Source organism: Pteropus medius, unplaced genomic scaffold (genome assembly GCF_902729225.1).
Source record: "Pteropus medius unplaced genomic scaffold, Ma_sr-lr_union100, whole genome shotgun sequence".
In the NCBI taxonomy this organism is placed as follows: Eukaryota; Metazoa; Chordata; class Mammalia; order Chiroptera; family Pteropodidae; genus Pteropus; species Pteropus medius.
Window position 1 is genome coordinate 6,516,100 of NW_024348533.1, and position 12,022 is coordinate 6,528,121.

Here is a 12,022-nt window from a genome sequence, read left to right on the forward strand (position 1 = left end):
GATGTCCAGGATGGGGTACCCATGCACATCAGGCCACAGTACAGGCCCCGAGGGGGCTGGTAAGAGCCTGGGTGAGTGAGAAGGTGAAACCCTCAACTCTCTGCTGGCCAAGAGCAAGCCCCACCCCTCTCTGGACCTCAGTTTCCCACCAGTACAAGAGGAATTGGGTTGAGGGGGATCTCTCCAAGGCCTCTTTGCTTCTCTCTTTTGTTGATGTGGGTTGTTCCATCTGGAGCCCCCTCTGGAGGCTGGCTGGCTCCCCCCTCACCTGTCGAGATATCCATGTCCCCATGAACCCTGGCCCAGCCCCCATCTGGCCCCTTGTTCCCCACTCAGAGGGAGGGCAGAGCAAGGCAGCCTGGCCGCCTCAGAAGCTGCCTCTCCAGGGAGTTTACAGCTCCTCCCGCCCGCCCTGGGAGGGAGGAAATGGGCCTGGTGGGCCTGTTCACAGGTAGTTGAGACAGGAGAGGAATAACCATATTAAAGGCCTCCCCCAACCCAGGGCCCCCTTGGCCCTGCCCCTGTAAATCTCACACTCCCACAGCAGCAGCTTTGAAGTTCCGCAGGGGTGTGTTCAGTCCCTCCTCTGGCCCCCACTTTCTGAGTCCTGGAGCCTCAGTTTCCTCCCTTTAAGGACACACCAATGCCCTACTGCCCCAAGGCTGGGAATACAGGGCAGCAGACAGAGGACTAAAAATCCTATCCCCTGTCCCTGCCCCAAATGGTGACACGTCTAGTCTTGGGGACATGGCCATGCCCTGGGTTTTGGGGGACACAGCCTGAACCTGGGCCTGGTCTGGAGGACATAGCCGATCCTGGAGTCTGGCCTAATGGCCTGGGATGGCTACACTCTCTTGGCCGCCTATAGCAGTCTCCCTGGCCTAGGCTTCCCCACACCTCCAACCCTCCTATCTGCTGTCCATTTCCCTGTTGGAACCCCATCTCCTTTCATGAAACCCTTTGGTTGGGATGCCCAAAGTTAGGGCATTCTGAGGTCTCAGCCTGGCGGTCAGCAGCCGAGCCCCTTGGCCTCCCAGTTTGAGCGGGAACTGGACACCTGACCTACCCACACTGCCTACCAGCCCTGCATAGCTGGGCACTGCTTGGAGCCCAGCCTCAGTCTAGATGGTGCATGACCTCCCAGGGTGACATCTAATGCTCAGGGGAACAGGATGACATCTCTCCTGTCCCACTAGGTGGGGGTACTGCCAGCCTTCCTGTTTATAGGCACCCACAGATAAACTGAAGTCTGCTGGATGAGGCCACTCTTCCGAGTGTGAGATAATGAAGGTAAGGCCATCCCTGTTTCCTCCCTCCCTGTCCCACCATCAAGTGGGGGATAGGGGAGCAGCTAACAGAGACACTCCCACTGGCCCACCCCTCACCCTACCAGGTGACCTTGATCTTGGAGAGTTGAGCAATGGCCCCTTTACCACCTACTGGGTCACTTGGGAAGGGTTCTAAGAGGAGGTGAGCATCGGGTGTAGTTTCTATAGCTCCAACTTCTGTCTGGGCCCCTTAGGCCTCCTATACTTCTGAGAGTTCATCCCTGCTGATGCCAGGACCAGGCAGCATGCCCAGGACACCAGGGAAGCCTGGGGGAGGGCCTCAGCCTGGGAGCCACCACCCAGCCTGGCAGCTGGGACAGGAGCTAGTCAGAGGCGCTAATTGATATTTAGCTCCAGGCTGGCTCCTTGCTCACTCTCTCTCTCTCTCTCTCTCTCTCTCTCTCTCTCTCTCTCTCTCTCTCTTTCTCTCTCTCTCTCTCTCTCTCTCTCTCTCTCTGTCTTTATTTAAGTCCTTGGAGCACACAGTAAACAGTCATTTGGTTCTCTGGGCCCTGCAAATTGGTGTTTATGGTGTGAGGACCAGGACTAGTCCACCCAAACACGGCTGGCTGGGAGGGAGGCATTGGGCCAGCAGGGACAGCACACCCTCCTGCCCGTGGAGGCCCAGCTCGGGGAGGAGGGTGATTCCCCACTCTGAAAAAGGAGGCTGGCCTGCTCCCTGCTGCCCAGTCTGAGGCGAGGGGCCAGCTGGTTCACTGGACTGGCATTGCCCAGAATCCTGCTGGAAGGGCACTAGTGCAGTTGGAGGTGGCACTGTTGTTAATCCAGAGGGCTTCTAGGAAGAGGTGAAGCTTCCGTGGCAGAGAGGCTCCTCCAAAAGGAACAAGGAAGGCTCCCTAGCACCCTCCTCTGACCCTTCCCCAGGGGTGTTCTGCATCCAACCACAGCCCCTGTCACCTCCTCCAAGTCCAGATGGCAGATGTCAGGACCCAGGCACACACCCCATCCCAACCCACCCCAGCAGCCATCTGAAGAACTAAAGACAGGAATACAGGGTGGCCCAGTCCCTAATGCAAGAGGGCAAATGGTGGAATTCCCGGCACAGGCTGACCACGCGGTGGGGACAGAGGAACTTTTGCCCCTTGCCTGACAATAGGCTCATGGAGAGGCAGACAGGCCGTGTGGAACTTTCGGTGGCTCCTCAGCTACCTCTGTTGCCTACAGTCCACTGGGTTCATCCTTTTCACCTTACCTGGTACGACCCACCCTGCCAGGCTGCAGCACGCAGTGAGGCAAGACCGGGAGCCCAGGTGAGGCTGTTTGGAAGGAGCCCTGAGGATCGCTCATGCTTCTTCCTGAATGTGCTTTCAATGTCCAGGTCTGGGCCAGAATCTCAGGAACTGAGAATATCGGTCGCACAGCCCTGAACCAGCCCTTCCTGTGCTCAAGAACCTTCATGTGCTCAAGAACCTCCCCATAGTGTTCACAGGATAGAGTTGGAGTGCTTCAGCCTGTGCCCCTTGCATGTTGGTACTATTCTGAAGAAGGAGGTCTCTATGCATTGATGGAGAAACTGACCCTCTCCAGGAATGGATTGCTGAAGGGCACTTGGTGACCTCACTTCACACCTTCCTTCCAGTCCCATCTACAGCTCATTCTTGCCTTCCTTCACCCTCTCTCCATCCCACCAGCTGCACCTTCTCTCTTACCACACCGCCATAACCCTCAGTGGCTCCTATATCACCATTCCCTGAGGGCCCTGGAAGGTCAGTGCTAGCCACACCTCAGAGGTCTGTGCAGGACACCATGGCTGCAGAGGAGCTGCGTGTGTGTAAATGAGGTAGGGGTGAGGTGTGGGGGGCTTCTGGTGCCAAGTCCTTACCTGGCCTTCTGCAGGGCTGCAGGCTGAGCCTCCAAAGGGGCCCTACCCAGCTCTCTCCCCACCTCCAGGCCTGCCCCTGACAGATCCACCCTCCTTAGCCCAGCCCATGGGCAAGTCGGGCCAAATGAGCCAAACTAGTGCCCCAAGAACCCTTCAGAGGAATATTCTCTCATCAGCTCTTTGGGAGAAGATTTGAGAGTAGTTAGGGCACCTGCAAGGGGCCAACCCTGCAAGGCGTCAACTCTACAAGGTGTAATCTCAGCAAGGGCTGGCCCTACAGCAATGTCAAGTGGTTCCTGTGCATGTGCCCACCCAGGAGCCATGCCCCAGCTTCTAGATCAGCATCCCAGGAAGTGTCTGTGAGGAAGGATATCTGGGTCTCAGGATGACAGCGCAGCAGCCAGTCATGTTACAAACAGGGAAACTGAGGCCAGGAGGCTCAGCCTGCCCCTTGCCTGCATCCAAAGGGATGGTCTATAAGGACATTCTCCACGGTGTGGGGGTGGGTGACCTCGCCCAAGCTCCTGGACACCCCTGGAGGTACAGCAGTAGCTCCTGGGCCCTGACCCACACCTGAGCCCCTCAGCTCCAAGTCTCTCATCTGCAGAATGCTAAGTGCCTGTTGGGTTATTGGGGAGCTGCCCAGGCACTGCCTGGTAACCCACAACCCTGCCTGAGCTTGTGTGACAGCTACTCCTGGGGGGGAAGGGGTGGAGGACATACAGTTCCAGCACCTCATAAGAGGAGGACAGACACCTCAGCCCTCAGCCAATGTGGGGAAGCCAGTGGAGCTGAGGCCCAACACCTGCCTGCTCAGACCAGGTGGGCAGTGTGGCCTCCTCCCACCAACAGCTCAACCTGCCCAGGGACAGCCTCAACCTCCCCTTTGAGCAACATGACACAGCCCAGTTCCCAGACAGCTGTGAGGATAACTGGTATGGTGGGGCATAGGTGGGGGCGCTGCAGGTGGGGATGATACAGGCGGGAACACTGCAGGTGGTGACGATTCATGTAGGGATGTTGCAAGTGGGGACCATATAGGCGGGGGATGCTGCAGGTGGGGGCATTGCCGATTGGAACAATGCAGATGAGAACATTGCACCTGAGGATAATATGAGTGAGGTTCTGCAGGCGATAAGAGAGGACACTGCAGGTAGGGACACCATTGGTAGGGACACTGCAGGTGAGGAAACCACAGCTGGGGAGTCTGCAGGTGAGAGAGGACACTACAGGTGGGGACAATATGAGGAAGCACACTACAGCTGGGATCACACACAGCGCAGGTAGGAAGCCTCAGGCTGAGACACACTCAGGTGGCTCAGAACCGCTCTCTGCCTCTCCCTGTCTCACGGACTGTCCTGCCATGGGCAGAGAGCAGGGTTGTGTTCCTGACCCCAGGTCTAGCCCCTTACCTGGGCTGATCCTCAACAGTGAGCTGAGCCAGCATGGGTCCAGTACCTGCATCCCAGCTGGGCCAACATATGATGGGGGACAGGGCACCATCCACTCTGATACGCTCCCTCAGCCAGAGAGGGTTGTGTCAACCTGGGACGCTGAGTGGGCAGCAGTGGTCCACACCCCACCCAACAAGCCCCCAGCACACGGTAGTCTCCAGCTCCCATCTGTCCCACTGCAGAGGTGTGTTCTTTTTAGCTTTTCCCCCGCATCCAGTTAAGGAGGAATTTCTCTCCAGGACAGAGTGACCCAAGTGTGGGCTGCCTGACCTCTTCAATAAGCTGTCCACCTGCTCGGGCTTGGGACCTGCGCTCAGCAACTTCCATTCATCTCCTTGGCTGCAGAATGAGGCCCCTTTTGTCACTGACTCAGCCCCTCTGGCTAGCCTATGTCTCCCTCTCTTTGGCCAGGCCCCGAACATGAAACCTTTGAAGGTTCTACTGGAAGACAGATGCCCCTGGCTTCTTACCTGGTGAGCTGCATACCTCTCCCCCCATCATAAGACACCCACCTTCTGGAATGCATCTGGGTTGCCAGGTGTCCCACACCCCTCCCCCAGTCCTAACTGGGGTGATGGAGGTGGCAGCCTCTGAGAGGGAGGGACAGAGGCATGAGACCCACCCCCCCAAGAAAGGGGCTCCCCAAGTTTGGGTGCCCAGCTGGGCTGTCAGTTGGAGGGTGGGGCTGGAGTTGGGACATTGCTGCTTGGCCCTCCCCTGGTGGGAACAGTGAGCTCTGCATGATATGAATCCTTGGAGAGACCAGAGCAGGAGGTAGCCTACAGCACACGGCACAGAGAAGACCGCTGCCCAGGTGGGGTGACAGGTGAGAGGTGTCCCTCTGGGGCTTGAGGCAGGGTGCGTGCACAGGCGGGGCTGGCGGCAGATGCCGGGACACTGCAATGCCTTCACTGGGCTTTTTAATTAACCTCGGTGGCTCTGAAGGGCCCCAATTAAGTGGAGAATGTGATGGCAGAGTGGGGTCAGGCGGGAGGCGGGTTTTAATTAAAGTGTGAGGGTTCCCAGCCAGGGCGGCGGTGGCCTGGGCAGGAGCGCCCCCACCTGACCGCTTCCACCCAGATCTCGGTCTGACGGGTGGCTGTGCCTCAGAGGGCGACAGCCAGCCTGCTCTCTGCAGGCTAAGACACAGCCCTGATTGGGCTTGCTGGCTGTCCCCGGAGACTTGTTCTCCTCTCCCTCCCATCATCTGCACTGGCAGAGTGAGCATCTGAGGTATGTCCACTGTAAAGGCGCTGCTAGGTGGCGGGGGACAGGCAAACACAATGAAACAAAGGACTGCATGGAGTGCCCTGTGAAACGGAGGATGGCGGGCAAGGAAGGGGCAGAAAGATCAGGGAGGGCTGTTTTAGATGGGGGTAGAGGGAGCACAGGCCTGCTGAGGGAGGGAGGGCGCTCACTTAGAGGGCAGCCAGGCAAAGGCCCCAGTGTGGCCCTGGGCAGAGCTGAGGAGCTGGGGGCTGTGCACCTATGAACTAGAATGAGGGGCACCAGGCAGCATAGGGCTGTGGGCACGGTGGGGAAAGGCTCTCAGCTTCACTGGGGAGAAGGGAGCCACATGGGGCTTTTGACAGGACCACTTACTGAGTAGGCACCAGGAACACAAGGGTGCCTGACACCCCACCCTCATCCCATGACCTGGACCCCACTCTGAGTGTTGTCCAGGCACCCTGGCCTGGTGCAATGGGATGGCAAGCAAGACGCCCTTGGGTTACTCCTGCTTCTGGGGACAGTCCACAGCTGGTTGGGTCCCCTGGAGGAGGGGCAGCAGGTAGGCACGTGAGTTCTTCCCCACAGCTGCCATCTTTCCATAGGGCAGTTTTGCAATAACCATCACTGCAGGGCTGACATTCTCCATACCTGGCTTCCTCCAGACACGAGGTTTTGGGGGTGACAAGTGAGGGAAGTGGGGTGAGGGGTGTTCTTCAGTACCAGTACCAGCTGCCACTAATCCTGTCCCTGGTCCTGCTGGAGCTGCAGGGTAAGGCACCCAGGAGGGGACTGGCTACAAAGGGTGGTGGTCAGAGCCAGGGACACATGCCCAGGGGCCCACATACAAGAAGTCAGCCACCCTGAGGCTGCTGTGTGCAGACAACCAGACAAGAACAGAGAGGAGAGAGCGGGTATCCAGGGGAGCCCCCATCCTTTCAGCCCAGGCACCAGCCAAGTGAGTAAAGAAGCCTGCATGAGGCCCCAGGGTACCCTTAACAAATGATCACAAATGTTGTGGCTTAAAAAAAGAGTGTGCTCTCTCCCAGGTCTGGAGGCCAGTAGTGTCACAGGGCCACGCTCCCTCTAGAGGCTCCAGGGAAGGGTTCTTCTTCCCTCTTCCAACTCTTGGTACCCTATGCATCCCTGGGCTTGTGGCCACATCACCCCCATCTGCCTCTGTCATCTCCCTGTGTGTCTCAAATCTCCCCTTCCTTTCTCTATAAAGACAGGTCATTGGGTTCAGGACCTACTTAATCCAGGGTCATCACATCTCTGTCCTTACCTTGATTACAGCTGCAAATACCCCATTTCCACATAAGGCCACATTTGAGGTTCCAGGCAAATGTGACTTTTGAGGGACACAGTTCTACCCACTGCAAAGCCTGTGGTATAAACCCTAGCACTGCCACCATCTGGCTGCCCCTCATGTGAGACCTCTGGCCAGTACATGTCACCAAGAAACTCCAGGTCCAGACCCTTTGCTGGATGCCAATGCTCCTGTGTCAAAAGTTCATTTAGCCTCCTCTCGCACACCCCCAGCAACGGTAGCTCATCCACACTGCCCACCAACACATCTGGAGCTGCTCCCTGCTAGTTCTCACCAGCCTGGCTGCAACCCTAGCCCCCGGCACTCCAGGAGAGCTCCAACCTGAGCAGACCCCAGAATGGAGCAGCTCCATACTCTCAGCCCTGTCCCCTCATGGGGCAGCAAGCTGGGCTCCCAGAAGGTCTGAGCTCAGACATAGGCCCTGTAGGTGGCCAGACAGAACCCAGCTGAGGGTCCAGTCAGTTGATTCTTTTACAGGATTCAAGGGAAGTTTCCTCGAACTTCCCAAGGTACCAACAGGTAGACATCTGGCCTGAAAGGAGATGAAAGAGGCCCCTCTCCCTACCTCCAGGGCCTCAGAAGAGGGCAGGCTTGGGGCAGAGGGCAGAGGATGGAGGTGGGTCACAAGGGAGAGCTGAAATTATCTTCCCCCGACAAGGTAATTAAGGGACATAAACGAGTGCTGCCCTGTGCTGACCCCCCGCCTGAACCCTAGCCACCTTCTGCATTGAGCAGCAACAGAGACTCCTCTGTGGGGAGAGAAGGTTGCAGGCACAGCCACTAGGAAAGCTGGCAGTTACAGCTCAGCAAGAAGCAGCAAGAAGGGCTCCATGGTCCACAAGCCAGCCACTGCACACGGAGAAATTACAACAGTGACAGCATGTCACATAAAGCTGGTGGGATGCTCCCTGCAGTTTATTCACAACTGCCCCAGTGTCCAACCACCTGGGAAGTGACAAGGCCACAGAATATGACTGCTCTCCACAGGCAGAGTATGGCCCGCATCTCTGGGTGTCACAGAGCCAGGCTCAGGCATGAGGGTGGCCATGGGCTCCTCCCAGACCCCACTCTGTCCCTCTCAACTGCAGACTCCTCAAACCCACCAGCACTTGCACCCCAATTCTCACAGACACCATATGCATGGGCAGACACTCACCAGCAGAATCTCCCAATGCTAGAGCCTCGGTGCCAGAAGTCTAGCTGTCCCCACCTCATTACACCCAGAAGGGTCTCCCTGGGCCAGCAGCACTGAATTAAGGGAGCCACTTAGGAATACAGATTCTCAGGCCCCACTCAGCACTGCTGAGGTGGTTAGTTTTATGTGTCAACTTGGTTGGGCTAAGAGAGGGCCAGGTGGGTAGAGCATTATCTCTGGATGTCTGGGAAGGGTGTCCTAAACGAGGTTAACATTTGAATTGGTGGGCTGAGGGAGGGAGATGGCTCTCACCAAAGCAGGTGGGCCTTATCCAATCTATCAAGGGCCTGTACCCAACAAAAAGGCGGAGGAAGAGGGAATTCGCTCTCTGCCTCAGCCAGGATATCCATCTCACCTGCCCTCCAACTACAGAGCTCCTGGTCCTCCAATCCCCAGACTGGGATGCATCACCCACCCACTCTCTGTGTCTTCAGCCTGCAGATGTCCAGTCCTGGGATTTGACCCCTGTAACCTTGCGAGCCAATCCCCATGATCGACCATGACCCATATACGTCTCCATACCCCTTATTAGTCTGTTTCTCTGGAGAACCCTAACTAATACATCCACTGACTGAGAAACAGACGTAGGGGCCAGAAGGTAAGTGACCCTCCAGGTGGCTGAGATGAGCTGCAGCTTGGGACCCACACAGCCTGAGTGACAGAAACGACTCCCACATCCCATCCCCCATAGACATTCTTTTCCCCCCAGAGACCCCACCCTAAGTGCCGTGGGGAGCAGGGCGAGCAGCAGGGGTTACTTGCCTGCAAGAAGACTACTTGCTGAGGTCCCACAAAGGGAAGTGAATGTACAAGATCTGCCAGGTGTTGGGGCACTGTTGGGAGTGTCTGACAGAGTGGAGAGGCTGTGTGTGTGTCAGGGGCCCCCTAGCAGGCTGGTGAAGATGGGACCCCTTCTTAGAACAAGGCCGTCTCACTGCCTAAAATAAAAGATGCACCATTTCAAAAGAAACATTCAGTTATCAAAAGCTTTAAGACTATTCTGGCATGTACCTTCGGGGGTGACAGGTTTCTATTACTTTGATGAAATGCACCAAATGCTGTCAGAACTTACCAGATTGCACAACTCCAGTGCGTCCTGCTGTGTTCTACCTGCATTCCCATAAAGCCAGGAAACCTGTAAGTGAATCATTGTGCAGAAGTGGGCACAGGATGCAGCATTGTCACGGATCAGCCTTAGTTACCAGCACTGGAGGTGACAAAAGGCCAGCTGACAACCTCATAATTTCAGTTGAGCAGAGAGCAGAAATAACATTTCACGGTTCTTGCAACAGCTGTGGTGTGACATGAAAATATCTGAGGTTTCTGTTGCTGACAGTCATTGGTCCTGTGCATATGGCTGTTTGAGAATGTCGTCTGCATTCCGCAAGGGAGAAAATGCTCAATTGTGGTCAAATGGTCCTAAGAGCAAGGACATGTTCTCAGTACCCTCAAGCAAGGCCCTGCAGGGCAGGATGCCCCATATTCGCCACACCTGCTGTTTGCCCAGATGTGGGGGGAGCCCAAAAGAAACATCCTTGCCCTGTGGAGCTGGCCTTCCAGGGATGGCCACCATGCCCGGGAGAGCCCAGCCAAGCCACCCACCAGGGACAGCATCCCAGGCAAAGGAAGCAAGGCCCCAGGTGGGGAACGGCCCTGGCCTGTCCCAGGATTGGGAAAGAGCTCCGTGAGCTGGGCCGGGGCCAGGGGACCACAGTAGGGACAAAGGGAAGGGAGGGGCCGGCATGAGATGAGGAAACTGAGGCAGGTGCAGGCATGAGGGAAACAGGTGATGCTTAGGTGAGGCCCCAAGGTGAGAGGCCTTATGTACATGGAACTGGGCTGTGGCTTTTATATTGGCTTCTGCTGCCGTGTGGCTGGGTGCAGGCAAGCTCAGTTTTTCCATATGACCAAAGAGGCAGGGGTCAAAGCTTGGCTGGCCCCAGCCCAGGCCAGGCCACGGGCAGGGCTGCCCTGGGTGTGGGCATGGGGCCTGTGCAAGCTCCCTCCCAGGGCCTACACCGTCAGAATAGCAATAATTCCTGCAAGCAGCACCAGGAGGGCCATGTGAGAGCTTTGGGGAAAGGCCTGGAAGAGAAGGGAACCAAACCAAGCAGAGAGAAGGGTGAGGCCCTCTCTACACCCACCCATCTAGACAAAAACCTGTTGCAGGATCCACTCTGGGCTCAGGTGGTCCACAGAGGCCAGCCCAACAGGGCCAAGAGCAGGCAGTGGAGTGCAGGGAGCAAGGGTTTCCCTTCTCCCCATTTTCCAGGGAACCCTTTAAGAGATTAAAAATGCTGGACACTGAGTGTTAACTACTGAGCTCCCTGTCACTAGAGTCCAAGATAATGTTGCAGCCTGCAGAGGCACTGAAGCTTCAGTGTCCCAAGAAGGGCAGTGTGAGGAAAAAGCAAAGGTGTGGCCAATAGGCACCCTGGGGCTGAGTTCCGGGGACTCAGTCTTAGCTGTGTGACCTTGGAAGGGCTTGGGACTTAAGAGCCTTTAGCCTGGCATGAACACTGCCCACCTCACAGGTGAAGCTGCAGAGACCCCACCCTAAGCATTCGGCCCTCACCATCCAGGGCTCATCTCTTCAGGTCCTGGAAGGTGAGAACATTTCCTATTCTCCCTCCCTCCTGCCCCTGCCCCTTTGCTCCAGCTGTCCTTCTGTCCCTCCAGCCACCTTCCCCAGGGGCCTTACTGTTCAGCATCCTTGTGTACGACTTGGTCCTTGGCCTAAGGACCCCCAGAGGGAAGAAGCTCAACCCCAGACCCAAGCCAGGTCCCCACCGTAGTCAGGCTGGAGTGAAGATCTGGGATGGAGGCTTCAGACAGTGGAGGCACAGATGCTGGTGGCCCCTTAGCTAGCTCACCTCGCCCTCTCCTGGCAGAAGTTGGACAGACACTCTGCTCAGTCTGTCTCGTGTCCATCACCAGGACCCCAGAAAAGAGGGGCAGGAAAGTCCTGGCACCCTAACCTCAGGCAAGAACTTGGTCCTCAGTTTACCCAGGTAGCTGCCTGGCACTTCCTGCCTCCCTGACAGATCTCCTGCCAGGGTCAAGACTGGGCCCACCGTACCTGCATGGCCCTGAGATGCCCCCTTTTCCTAAGTGGGGGCCAAGACAGAACCAGAAAAGTAAGTTCCTTAACTTCCCAACAGATACACAGAAATCCATCTTGTTCTTTTTTAAACTGTGTATACCTTTCACATGCTCCTTCCTGTCTTTCAATTAAAAAAAAAAAAAATCAAAGGATGTTTCGTGTGTTTCCAAGGACACATGATCACTTGCAGATGACTGGCCATGTGGATCAGCCCTCCGGGGCAGGGAACCACCTCCACCAGAAGGTTCTGTGCCCCTTCCTGGAGGTACAGACCCCTGAGGCGCTTTGCTTGAGCATTCTTGGAGTGTTTTTGGCGCTGCACAACAGAGCAGAGGTCCAGTTCACTTAGGTAGCTAGGTCTAGGGGGAGGCTGGAGCTCCGGCTGCCTGGGAGGATTGGGCAGCCCCTGGAGGGCTGTTAAGGTCCCAGCAGCCCCAGCCCAGTGAGGGGGCCCTACTCAAGGGGAGCAGGTGAGTAAAGTGGGCAGATAGAGGGCAGGAGGTTCCCCGCCAGGCCCAGAACACCTTAGGCCTTCCTCTGTC